The sequence below is a fragment of the Pleurodeles waltl genome, chromosome 3_2 (assembly GCF_031143425.1).
Source record: "Pleurodeles waltl isolate 20211129_DDA chromosome 3_2, aPleWal1.hap1.20221129, whole genome shotgun sequence".
Taxonomy (NCBI): Eukaryota; Metazoa; Chordata; class Amphibia; order Caudata; family Salamandridae; genus Pleurodeles; species Pleurodeles waltl.
The window spans coordinates 176,894,089-176,907,362 of record NC_090441.1 but is presented as its reverse complement, the minus strand read 5'-3'; the positions used below and the strand labels follow the sequence as shown (position 1 = coordinate 176,907,362).

Below are 13,274 nucleotides of genomic sequence, written 5' to 3'. Positions count from 1 at the left end.
AGTTGCAAGTACTATTCAAGCACCTCCTAATGTGTTCACTAGAAATCTGGAAGTACATTCCAAAACCACTGTGGGTCTCCTCTTTGAGGTTTGAGTTCACCTGCCGGTGATTCAGCATTTAGGGTTACAGGATACCTATTGAATTACATAATGCTAGAACCTCACAGGCCTCTCTGTACAGCACTGCAAGGATGCAGGCTCACTCACTGGTGCATGAGTGGCTTAGGAGTTGCCACCTCTTTCTTGCCACTATGTTTGGCTTTCAGATGGCAACCTAATATAAGCTGGGAGATTTAGGGGATCATTATGACCCCGGGGGTCGGCGGTAATATGACGGGAAGTACTGCCAACAGGCCGGCGGTACTTACCGCCATTCTATGACATTGGCAGCTTGACTAAAGCCAACCCGCCAATGTACCACTCCGACCGCCACGGTGGTAACAGCCACCAGGCTGGAGATGTCCATCTCCAGCTCGGCGGCCGTCACTGTTCCGCCTGCGGGATTATGACCCCGCCTACCGCCATGGTTTTCGTGGGTTCCTTATCGCCACGAAAACCAGGGCGGTAGGCACTATCAGTGACAGGGAATCTCTTCTCTGTCACTGATAGAGGTCTCCCCCCCTCCCTCTCCAGTTACCCCTCCACCCTCCCTGCCTCTCCAAAGGCCCCCCCACGTTCACGCCCCCCTTCACACACACACACATACACACACCCTTTTCCTACAAACATCCACGCATGCATACATCCACTCACACACACCCGCACACACTTTCAAACATACACGCACACACACAGTCATATAACACAACATACACACACTCACACCTCCATACATGCACACTCGCATCCAACATTCAACACACACCCGCATCCAGGCACACACAAACATACATACACCCCCACACACACAACACCCGCCACTCCCCTCCCCTGTCGAAGACCCGACTTACCTGTGTTCAGGGGGTCCTCTGGCAGGAGACGGGACGGGGCGCTGCTGCCACCAGCAGTGTCTGCCAGAAGAACACCGCCAGGCCGTATTATGGGTCATAATACGGCTGGCTGCGGTCTACTGGCGTGGCGCTGCTGTTGGCAGCAGCGCCACCCTACCGCCGTCCGCTGGCATTGCCACAGCCGGATTCCCGCCATCCTTCTTGTGGAAATCCAGCTGTGGTCATAATACAGTGGACGGCTGGTAGCTGCGGCGACGGTCTTTTGGCGGACGTCGCCGCGGCTGTAGGCGGTTATTACCGCCATTGTCAAAATGAGGGCCTTAGTTTTGATTTGCTTCCATTGAGCCAATTTGACCATTAGACCTGATAACAACAACTTTTAACACAAAAGTCCAATACTGGGAATATAATTTACTGGAAATCTGGTATCCAAATGAAGCTTGGTGGCAATCCTTGTATGACTAGACCTTTTAAGCCTTTATTTGCTGTCTCCTTTATGGAGTGCACTGAGCTTCTGCTGTATGTACAATAGCTAACCCCAAAAAGTACTTACCTTCAGTCTTATCCAAGCAGGGTCAGATGGGGACAGAAAATCTGCCCCGGCACCAGAAAAATGTGGACCCTATTAATGCTTAAAAACGTGGCACACGTTTGGAAATCAAGGCAGTTTGGAACTTATAAAGACACACTGTATAGGTCTTTCGCAGGGTATGGAAGGCTGCATAGATTTGTGCTTGCTGCAGGCAATGTTTGTGATAATATCGATGAAACCAACACTGACACAGTCCCACAAACAGCAAAAACATCAACCTACACACTGACCTATCAGACCCGCCCTTCGGGCACTGCCAGGTTTCCCTCCAGTCAGTCCTGCTCTGAATCCGGGTTGAAGGCTCAACATTTTACTAATGTATCTGTTTCAGTTCATGCATTCTTGAAAATCACCCCAGATTTCAGGTTAATTTTTGATGTATCCCAAATCGCCTCTGTGTGCAGCTATCTCTAAAACTGAGGCTCGGCTGGGATTCATGCCATATCAACAGACCTCTCCAAGCCTGTGTCTACATCCACCGCTAGAGTGCAGTTTCAGTCTCCAGTTTATGTCTGAGTCACCAGACCCCAGAAAGCCTGTGTGTGCAGCAATGCCCAGAGGTTAAGGGCCAGATGTACTTAGATTTTTTCAGGTCGCAAATGGCCCAATTCACAGATTCGGGCAATTTGTGACCAGAAAAATACCCTTTAATATATACCAAACCTATTTTGTGACTCAGTAACCTATCACCGAATGAAGGGGCGTGTTAAGGGCACCCCTTCCTAATAGCGACTTGCACTGGCATGTAGAAATGTTTTGTGAATGAAATGTGGTTGCAAAACATTTGCAGTGTACCACCTACTTGAAGTAGGTGGCAACCCATTCACAAACGGGAAGTGGTCTCCAAGAGGCCCTTTTCCCTTTGTAAATGGTTGCAAACACATTTTTTAAGACGAGGCAGTGGTCTCCTCTTAAAACTTTTATTTTATTTTTTTAAACGCATCCCATTTTATTTTAAGGAAAATGGGTTGCATTAAAAAAAAGTTTTATTTAAAAACCAAACACATATATTGTCGTCTGCTGTCCTTAGCATGATCCTGTTTTTTCAGTGATTCCCAATGGGTCGCAAATTGCGACCTACCTCATGAATACTACTGAGGTAGGTCGATTGCACTGGGAATCGCAAACAGTGTACAACACACTGTTGTACATAGTTGTTTGCAATTTCCTAATAGCGAATCGCAAAGAGTTGCTATTAGGAAATCACAAATGGAAGCCTATGTGCATCTGGCCCCAAGTCTCTAGTTCATGCACGTGAACAGACTGCTCAAAGCCTCTGTGTGCAGACATCTCTATGGTGCAGCCTCAGCATCTGTTTCACGAATGTGTATGAGACCACATCTGGCCTCTGTGTGCAGCCACCTCTACAGTGTAGGCTCAGCATCTGTTTTGCGAATGTGTAAGAGACCACGTCAAGCCCGTGCAAGAGACCACATTCGGCCTCTGTGTGCAGCCATATCTTGGGTGCAGGTTCAGACTCAGTTTAATGTGCATGACCAGAACGCGCCAAGCCTCTGCGTCCACTCGCCCCTAGTATGCAGCTTTCAATGTCGTGTCCCACACCAAGATCCGTACAGACATCCGTTTCCTAACCCCCGCCCTTCATCTGGGTGAGGGAGCCAGCATGCCTTGGTTTGGAGGTGCTGTTTTATTGACGATTGTTGGATCTATGGTTTCTTTATGTAGGCAACGCTTAAAGTGTGAGTACTATGACCTGAGTATACTCATGGAGAACGTTCACATATCAGTACGAGTGTTACTCGCTTACGATTGCTTCAACACACGAGTGCACCTCTGTAAACATTATAGATGAAGGCTACCGATGGATGGCTTGATATTGCTGCTGTTGTTGTACATCAAACCAATAAAGAAATATTATAAAAAAACAGTTAACAACAACAAGGCTGTTGCACCTGTTACAAGGAAAGTACAGTCGTTTTTTCATTTAGCACAATATATGTGAACCTTATAGGGTTGCGGAGGTCCACACCTCCTTTATAACTTTACGCCACAGTAACATTCCACAGCAGAACAAATCAAGCAACTATCAAAAGGATAGGAGAAAAGGAAAGGCAAGAGGAAGATGGAAGGGAAAGGGAGATTGAAGACAACCAGAGCAATACAATTATATGTCAATCACTGCAGGGGGTGTATAAGTTGTGGACTGTGTATATTTCTAAGTGTGCATGTTCCTTTAAAGGTGTTAGAACCCTTGGAAATATACGGGCATCATCTGGAATGAGATGCCTGGTAACAGGCAGAGGGTTGATGAAAAAGCTGAGCTGTGGCTGTGCATATACATTGGTGGATGCAATATAGAGTCAAGACATTTCTATGTAGTGTTGTCTTTCCCTCAACAGTATACCACTTGCAGGCTAGACACCAGCTACGAGTATTATTAACCATCTTACCATGGTGTGCAAGCCGTGTAATGAGAGTCTCTTGGTCGAGCAAAAAGATTGAGGCCCATAATGATGAATCAACTCATATGTAAAGAAAGGTTTCAACCAGGAGTAGGAAGGAAGAACAGGAAGGGCAGTCACACGATTACGTGGTCCCTGCAAACCATCTACACCCTGCAGTCTACATTCAGGAGGACTGCAGTGGGACTCCTCAAGTGTTAGGCTGCAGAGTACAAGGGAACTTCTTATCATCTTTTTAAGTAGATTCAGCATCAGTGTATCCTAGTGTTGGGTGTGGCCGTGTAGTAGCCTTTTTGGTTATCTATTTCGTAGCACTCAGCTTCTGCCTACCACCCATCTCCTTGTTCCAGTGCTCCTGTGAGCGAGGATCCAGCTCCTTCCATTTCTGAGCATCAAGCCTTTTGCCTAATGTAGGTTTTGGAAGCTGGTTATTAGTAGAGGTAAGTACACCCCTACCACTAGCAATAATGCCCCCAGACCGTGTAAGGCTCATTCAAGGTCTAAAAACATTAGCCCCTGGCTCAACCCCTTGTAGCTTGGCAGCGAGCAGGCATGTAAGGCATTTAAATACACCAATTCAGTAAATAAGTAAGACACAACACACAATAAAAATCCCACACCAATTTATAAAAATAGGAAATATTTTTATCTTTAAAATGATACCAAAATGACAAAAATCCCATAGAGGGAACCAGAGATATGAATTTGTAAAGATTAAAAGTAAAACTAGCACTTAGAAGCAAATAGTGCTCAAAGGGAAAGTTGCACGAGACCAAGTTCCAGCCGTCCGTACTGTAACACTTTTACACTTACTTCCAGAAGTGTTTCTTGATGCAGGAAAGTGGTCCACAACCCTAATCCAAGGTTCTAGAAGCTTGGAGTTGCTCTGTGAGACGTTGGGACTACAAATCCCACAATGCACCTGGCCAAACTCTTGCAAATTTAATGTATGCACTCCAGGCTGGGGACTCTTGTGAAAGCTGGTGCAAGGAAGCTCTTTTAGCCTAATTCTTTCAGGGAGAACTGTCCTGGGTCCTTTTAAAAGCAAGGCAAAGGCCTTGGGGCTGTTGTTTCAGTGTGCAACAGGAGCAATACTTCAGTATGCAGCGCTGTGGTTTGCAGGCCAATATTCCAGAAGGGCAGTCTTTCTTCTTCTTGTGGTTGCAGGCAGCAGATCTGAATTCCAATGCAGATCAGCCACCTTTATTCAATCATCTTGGTGGACAGTCAGGGGCATCCTTGTCCAATGGGCTGCAGGGTACCACCCAGAAGCATGACTACTTCCTCTAAAGTGTTGCATCTTCTTGTCCCATAAAGCACTGCACTTTAGAATTCCAAGATGGATGAATTACCAGACCTGGCTAAATCAATCCGCTGGTGTAGCCCATTTCCATTAACTCCCGCACTAGACATCTGCAAATTCCTTTCCTAAGCCCACTAGCTATCTGTGGGGTACAGGGTGAGAGGGCAGGCCTAGCTTCCTTTCGAAGCCTCAGCTTGATTTAACCAGCTCCCTTCCTGGGCTGGCCTCAGCATCTGCCAACCTCCCCCATTACAAAGCCTCTGCTCAGACCAGGCCACTTATCACCTCATCAAAGTAGCCTGGCTAATCCTGTTAGGGCTGGTCCATCTGGAGAGACCACTAGCAGGCTGGAATTTGGCTTACAGAAAGGAAAGTGTTACAGCTTCTTTTGTGTACTAGCTATGATAAATTCAACAAGGGCAAGTTGGTGGATTTATTATTACCATTCATTTGAGTCCTTTCATGACAGATTTAGCTCCCACCCGCCATACTTAGGCTTATGGAAAATAGTCCCACTTTATCCTATGGAGCTAAGTATCTACAATGGAACATTGAAAGGTGCAGTTTTTCCCTCACCAGAGCATATAAAACATCTGTTATAATATCCCTGCTTAAAGTTACATGACACCTCACGCTGGGGCATCTAGGGTAACCTTGGGGTGACTTAGATGTAAAAATAGGGCAGTTTATCACTTGGGAAGTGCGTTAAATCTCAAAGTCAAATTTGCACACAGTTTACTATTTAAAGACAGTCTGCAATGCAAGGCTGCCTTTAAAAATGGCAGCAGGCACCACAGTTGTGCACACTCCAGTGCAGGAAATCTACTGGGCCTCTAAACATCCCTGCCCTATTATATACTAGGGACTTATAGATAGTTTAGAACCTTCTTGCCCTATTATCTACTAGGGACTTACAGGGTCTGTCATTGCCAATTGGAATTATAACATTGTACCATTTGACCATATACATTTCATTCAGAACACTGGCCAAAGGGCCTGTTTTGCAGAGGCCAGGGAACAGACAGGGTCAGTTACCACTGGTGCCAGTCAGAAACATTGGGGTGAACATGCTAAAAGGGTGACTTTATCACAATAAGACAGAGGTCGATGAACCTAGATTCATTTTTCTGGTTGTGGGGGCATACCATCAAATGCATGACATCTTGTGCAACAGTGTGGAACATTTCAGAATGTTCTGCACATCCCAGCAGGAGTCAAAACTGTGTGTTGAATAATGTTAGGTTGTATTAATTTAAAGGGAGCATTTTTTGACACTGTTTTCGCATACATCAAAACCCTGCCCAACTTCTGCTCTGACATTTCTGTGTCAAGGTCAAGCTCCCATCTAGATAGATCATGGAAATCTGATTTGGTCATTGGTGTAAAAGTTGCATACGAGCTACTGACAGCCCTCCCTGAACTACCAATACCCTGCAATGATTTGAGCACTGCGTATAGCGGAAGGAGCTTTGGCCAAGTGACCTTGATGATGCTGACCACCAGAATGAATAGCAGTACTTACCCCACTAGAAGAGGAAAATCCATGTGAAAAGTTTTGAAGGAGAAGAAAGCAGCATCACCGTATAGGTCGCCTATTTGAATAATGCCTGCCTCTGACAAGTGCACCTGTCGATGGCTAAAACTACTTTCATGAGTTTGGGAATACTCCACAGTGATAAATTGGGGGTGAAGGCAACATTCATGTTAGTCTTCCACAAAACTCCATGCCAACACCAATGAGCCACATCTAGGAGAATGTTGCCCATTAATCTGTGAGCCAGGGCAACGGTCATTACTGCTGGGAGCAAATTGGCTGAAACAATGTCTCTGACCTGTGCTGCCTCCGCCAGAGCCGGGTCCACTAACCAGCAAGCCACGGACTGCAATTGGGCCGCTAGGTACTGGTTCTCAAAGTCTGGCCTTCTCTATTAACCCTCCATAATGGGACATTGAAGCCTTCCAAGGCGAGTCTCTGTCTCCAGCCATTCTGTAGCAGATCCCTCAGTAGTGTGCAAAGTGCCATAAACAAGTGGGCTAAAAGGCATACCACTATTGTTGCAAACAGATAGAGGAATTGCAACAAGATAACCATTTTGCAGGGGCAATCATTCCCGTAACTGATGATAGCAGCTTCCACCACAAAGTCAAAGATGCTCTAGTAATAGAGATTAGAGAGATCCCTAATAAAATTGCCTTCTAATAAATCAGGGTGACGATGACACCCTCTAACTACCAAATATTTAAAGGTTGTGCACTCCCACTTGAAATTAGTTGAGGCAGACTATCCATAGCTCTGCCTCCCACAGCCTTCAACAGAAACAAGCAGTATTTAACATAATTAATAATGTTCAACCCCAACAGTCCCCCAACATTTCTGAGGGCCTGCAGGGAATAGGGTGGTTAGGACCCCACATCCTAAACATAAAGTAAAACATCATCCATGTAGAGGGAGATACCATGAATTGTCCCTCACACACACATGTTCAGCCCTTGCAATAGGCCATCTGTCTGAATGGAAGCGCAAATGGTACTAGCAACAGAGAGAACAAAATAGGAGAAAAGGAGCACCCCTGGCGCACGCCTCTCATTATCCGCCTCTGCGTGGAGATAACCTTGACTGTCTTCACCCTGGCAAATGGGTCAACAGATAACAGCCTGATCCATTTGATTATTCCAGGTCTAACTCAAGATTGCAAAAAGATATTTCTAGTCTGATGAGTCGAAGGCTTTCTCCATGTTGTTGATATGACCACTGGGAAGCCATTGTCAGTTTCAACATCGCCCCTAACCTGAAAGAGCCTTCAAATGTTCTACACAGTGGTCCTGGAAAGCACAAATCCAGATTGAGCCATATGCTGATGTGGCTCAATCTGGATTCATACTTTCAACAATCCGAGCAAACAACTAGCTAATACCTTACCGAGGATTTTGCAATCAATATTAAAGATGGAGAGAGGGTAGTAGGATTGCACCTCCAAGGAGTTAGCTTCTGCTTCCGAAGTGGAACAAACCATGCCTCCCTAGCGGGGAGTGGGGCGGTTCCTCTGCCCAGCCTCCAGGTACACTGCAAGAAGTTCACATACTTCTGCCAGGAATTATTTTTGGCAGAGGTACCTGGCATAGTGCAGGACAGAGTCCATGCCCTGTGCCCACTATCCAGAGGACATATCTGGGAGTGTGCCATGCCTATTGAGAACTGGGAAGAGGTGGTCACACTGTGCTTAGCAGGCAAGGACGGGTACATAGGACATGGTATGCTTTATTGCAACCCCTTTGTGTTAGACTTGCTCCTAGTGTCTGCCCAGTGCTCACTCAGTGCAGCTCAGTGGTGCAACAATAGCCTCACGATGCAGGGGGCCCACACCGGCAGGCCCCGGACTGAGAGCCCCTGACTGGGTCCGGAGCGCGGGGACTCCCCTCCAAGTATTTTGCAGGGGGGGGGCTCAAGTTTTGTTACGGCACTGGTGCAGCTTAAGGCTATTCCAATATGTGCACAAAATAAAGTTATATTACTCCCAGAACTCACTTGTGGGGCCCATTTCTGGACGGGCTCTAAGAGACGATAACCAAGCCTTTTCCACATATTATGTCTGGAGAGGAATGAACCAGACACGAAAATCACTTTTTCACTGGACACCAAAAAACATACCAGATCACAGTAATGGACAGATCTGAGGCCTGATTTACAGTTTATGGGATGGGCTACTCCATCACAAACTTGCTAGATATCCCATCCACCTTATTACAAGTGCATCAGATCCTATGGCACTTGTAATAAGATAGACGGGATGTCAGAAACATTTGTAACTGAGTATCCCGTTTGACAAACTCTAAATCTAAATCCATCCTTTGCTCCTCCTCCTCCATAGCAAAAGAGCCATCCCCAGGAATACTGCTGTACGCACTCCAGAACTTGCAAGCAGGAAAGTCACAAAGCATTGAATTGTAGGCTTACAGCTACAGTCTATGTAGGTTTCTGACTTTCTGAAGTTTCACAACGATGTCTGCACATAAATGTTGTACTGTGCCATATATGTTCCACTCATCGGCACTCATCGGCAGTTACACTCAATCAATCAATCAATCACGATATTTATAAAGCGCGCTATGTACCCGTCAGGGTTTCGAGGCGCTGGGGGGGGGGGGGGAGGGGGGGGGGTGCGCTGCAGTTAGCGGTCGAAGAGCCAGGTCTTGAGGAGTCTCCTGAAGGCGAGAAGGTCCTGGGTCTGGCGTAGAGATGTGGGGAGAGAGTTCCAGGTCTTGGCGGCGAGGAAGGAGAAGGATCTGCCGCCGCAGGTCTTGCGCTGGATTCGGGGGGCGAGGGCGAGGTTGGCGGATCGAAGTTGACGTGTGGGAGCGTAGAAGTTTAGTCTGGAGTTGAGGTAGGAAGGTCCGGTGTTGTGCAGTGCCTTGTGAGCGTGGGTGAGGAGTTTAAAGGTGATCCTCTTCTCCACCGGGAGCCAGTGGAGTTCCCTCAGGTGAGGGGAGATGTGGCATCGGCGGGGTATGTCGAGGATCAGTCGGGCGGAAGCATTTTGGATGCGCTGGAGTCGTTTGATGTCTTTGGTTTGGATGCCTGTGTAGAGTGCGTTGCCGTAGTCCAGTCTGCTGCTGACGAGGGCTTGGGTCACCGTCTTTCTGGACTCTGTTGGAATCCACTTGAAGATTCTGCGGAGCATGCGGAGGGTGTTGAAACAGGAGGAGGAGACGGTGCTGACCTGTTTGGACATGGTGAGGGCCGGGTCCAGGATGAAGCCGAGGTTTCTTGCGTGGCTGGCAGGGGTGGGTGGGGGTCCGAGGTCGGCGGGCCACCAAGAGTCGTTCCAGGCCGAGGGAGAGCGTCCGAGGATGAGGATTTCCGTCTTGTCGGAGTTGAGTTTCAGGCGACTGTTGTTCATCCATTCGGCGATGGATTTTAGTCCCTCGTGGAGGTTTGTTTTGGCGGTGAGTGGGTCTTTGGTCAGGGAGAGGACGAGCTGGGTGTCGTCGGCGTAGGAGATGATGCTGAGGTCATGCTGGCGGGCCAGTTTAGCGAGGGGGGCCATGTAGACGTTGAACAATGTGGGGCTGAGGGAGGATCCTTGGGGGACGCCGCAGATGAGGTTGGTGGCTTTGGAGCGAAAGGGGGAGAGTCGGACTCTCTGAGTTCTGTCGGAGAGAAAGGAAGAGATCCAGTGGAGGGCTTTGTCTTGGATGCCGGCTTCCTGGAGGCGGGTCAGTAGGGTGCGGTGGCAGACTGTGTCGAAAGCGGCTGATAGGTCGAGGAGGATGAGGGCCGAGGTTTCGCCGTTGTCCATTTGATGTCTGATGTCATCTGTGGCGGCGAGGAGAGCAGTCTCCGTGCTGTGGTTTCGTCTGAAACCGGATTGTGAGTGGTCCAGGATGGAGTTGTCTTCGAGGAAGTGGGTGAGTTGTGTGTTGACGATCTTCTCGATGACTTTTGCTGGAAAAGGGAGGAGAGACATCGGGCGGAAGTTTTTGAGATCGTTGGGGTCGGCCTTGGGTTTCTTGAGGAGGGTTTGGATTTCTGCGTGTTTCCAGCTGTCCGGGAAGGTGGCGGAGGTGAATGAGAGGTTGATGATCTTGCGGAGTTTGGGGGCGATGGTGGCGTTGGCTGAGTTGAAAACATGATGAGGGCATGGGTCCGTGGGGGAGCCTGAGTGGATGGTGTTCATGGTTGTTGTGGTTTCTGCGTCATCCACGTGGGACCAGGCGGTGAGGCGGCAGTCGCGGGTGGAGACGTCGGGGGTGGGGTCTGGCGGTGGGCCGGTGTTGAAGCTGTTGTGGATGGTCACGATTTTCTGGTGGAAGAAGGTGGAGAGGTCGTCGCAGAGTTTCTGGGAGGGCGGGATGTCGTTGGCGTTGGCTTTTGGATTTGAGAGTTCTTTCACGATGCCGAAGAGTTCTTTGCAGTCGTGGGCGTTGTTGTTGATGCGTTCGGTGAAGTGGGCGCGCTTGGCGACGCGGATCCGTTGGTGGTGTTCACGGTTTGCGTCTTTGAGGGAGGCGAGGTTGTCGGGTGTGCGTTCTAGGATCCATTTCTTTTTGAGCTTCTGGCAAAGGCTTTTGGAGGTGGTCAGTTCGTCTGTGAACCAGGCTGGTTTTTTCTTTCCTTGGTTGGCGGTGGGTTTCTTGAGAGGGGCTAAGGTGTTAGCGCATTCGAGGATCCATTGATGGAGGTTGATGGCAGCTGTGTTCGGGTCGGCTGCGTCGGGTGGAGGGTTTTTGACGAGGGTGCTGGTCAGTTGGTCTTGGGTGACTTTGCTCCAGCGGCGGTAGGGGGGTAGATGGATGAGATGCTGCTTGGTAATTTTCTTATAGGAGAAATGGACGCAGTGATGGTCGGTCCAGTGGAGTTCGGAGGTGTGGCTGAAAGAGATGTGTAGGAGCGTGCAAAGTTTCTGTAATATTCACAGATAGTAGAATTCCTACCTGTAGTTCACAAAGATTCCTGCATGTAGATTTTTATGTTAAAGTCAGGACGTAAGCCATTCTTTTACATTTTGGAGCAAAACAAAACATTGTGAACATCTCTCCAGTTTGAAAGTCTTAAAGAAAATGTATTTACAGCCAACTTGTACTGAAAGTTTGCTGGAGCAAAACTAGCCCAGGCATAAAGCTGCAAAACAGGAAGCCCTACTAATTATGAGGTTGATTTGGGAACTTTGCTCAGGTAACAAAATCTTTGATTGTGAATGATTGTGAGTACAGTGCACAGGACATACACTCCGCAGGAGTGGCTTGTGTAAATTTGCTGTGGCACTCTAGTGGGCATATTTACAAGAAAGTGGTGCATCAGTCCTGCTGTGCCACTTTTCTTGCATCGAACCTGCCCCACATAACGACACCATGGTTGCGCCATATTTAAAATACAGCTCACCATGGCGGTTGTTAGGACAAAAGTGTCAGCATTTTTTGCAAAATGGGTGTGTCGTTTTAACACCTGCTCTGAGCAGGCGTTAAAAATTATGGAAAAAATGGTGCAGTGCAATGGTGTAAATTTCACTGTGCCATTTTTTTGGGCCTCCCTCTGTCAGAACGTCCCCCCTTGCATACACTATGCCTGGAGCAGGCATATTGTGGCGCAAGGGTTTACAAAGTGACACAATTATTTGTAAATATGGCTCTGGAAAAAGGTCTCCTTAACGCCGCCTTAGCGTAAAAAAAAATTACGCTATGGCTGCGCAAGGTGCCGCTAGGGGCTCGTAAATATGCCCCTAAGTGGTTGACTGATTGAGACTTTTCAAAAGCATGCGATTACCCAGAAGGAGTGCTGGCTCTAAATAGACAAGGATAACTCAAACAAGAGATCTATAGACAGTTTCCTGGTGGAACAGCTGAGTTTTTAACGTTTTGCAAAACACAGAAAAGGTACTTTCCCTATGGAGGCAAGAATGCAGTTTATTCCATAACTTTAGGCCAAGATAAAAAAAGATGCAACATCCCACCGGCTTAGCCTGGTGTCTTTCACAATAAATTGTCAGTAATCTGGACCAGATATATAAAACATGGTGACAATTGAATGATGAGCTGAAAGTCATGGTAAACCAGAGAGAAAGGGCCATGCAAATGCCAAAGGAAGGATAGAGAAGTGCAAAGGGGCCTCCATGATCTGAACAACTTGGAGCTGTTTCACCACCAGAGATGATGCTCCCAAAAAAGAGAGTTACCGTATCCAGGCGTGACAGAGCAAGTACCCGGATTCCAGAGTTCTGGCAATTAGAGTACCCCAATAGATCAGAAACAACGTGATGCAACTGTTTGGATTTGAACAGAGAAAGAGATGACAGAGTCAAAGAAAACATCCACAATCTCAACAGAGTCACAGTGGTAGAAACCAGGTTAAAAGGCCACGAAGCCGAAGACGACAAAGAGGACGGGACACCCACACTAGTACCTACATTTTATCTAAATTAGGTTTCAACTACCTGGAACTCAGCCGCATGGGTTAAGCTTCCATTGGTCCAGCACCTGCGGTAGCATCAGTACCCAGAGGCCTGAGAAGC

General features: G+C 47.7%; 1 protein-coding gene across 1 annotated transcript in view; it reads right to left on the bottom strand.

The window, feature by feature from the left end:
* LOC138286655 (sterol 26-hydroxylase, mitochondrial-like) overlaps positions 1-13,274 on the bottom strand; it is a 168,271-nt gene that overhangs the window by 32,109 nt on the left and 122,888 nt on the right. The window lies entirely within an intron of this gene.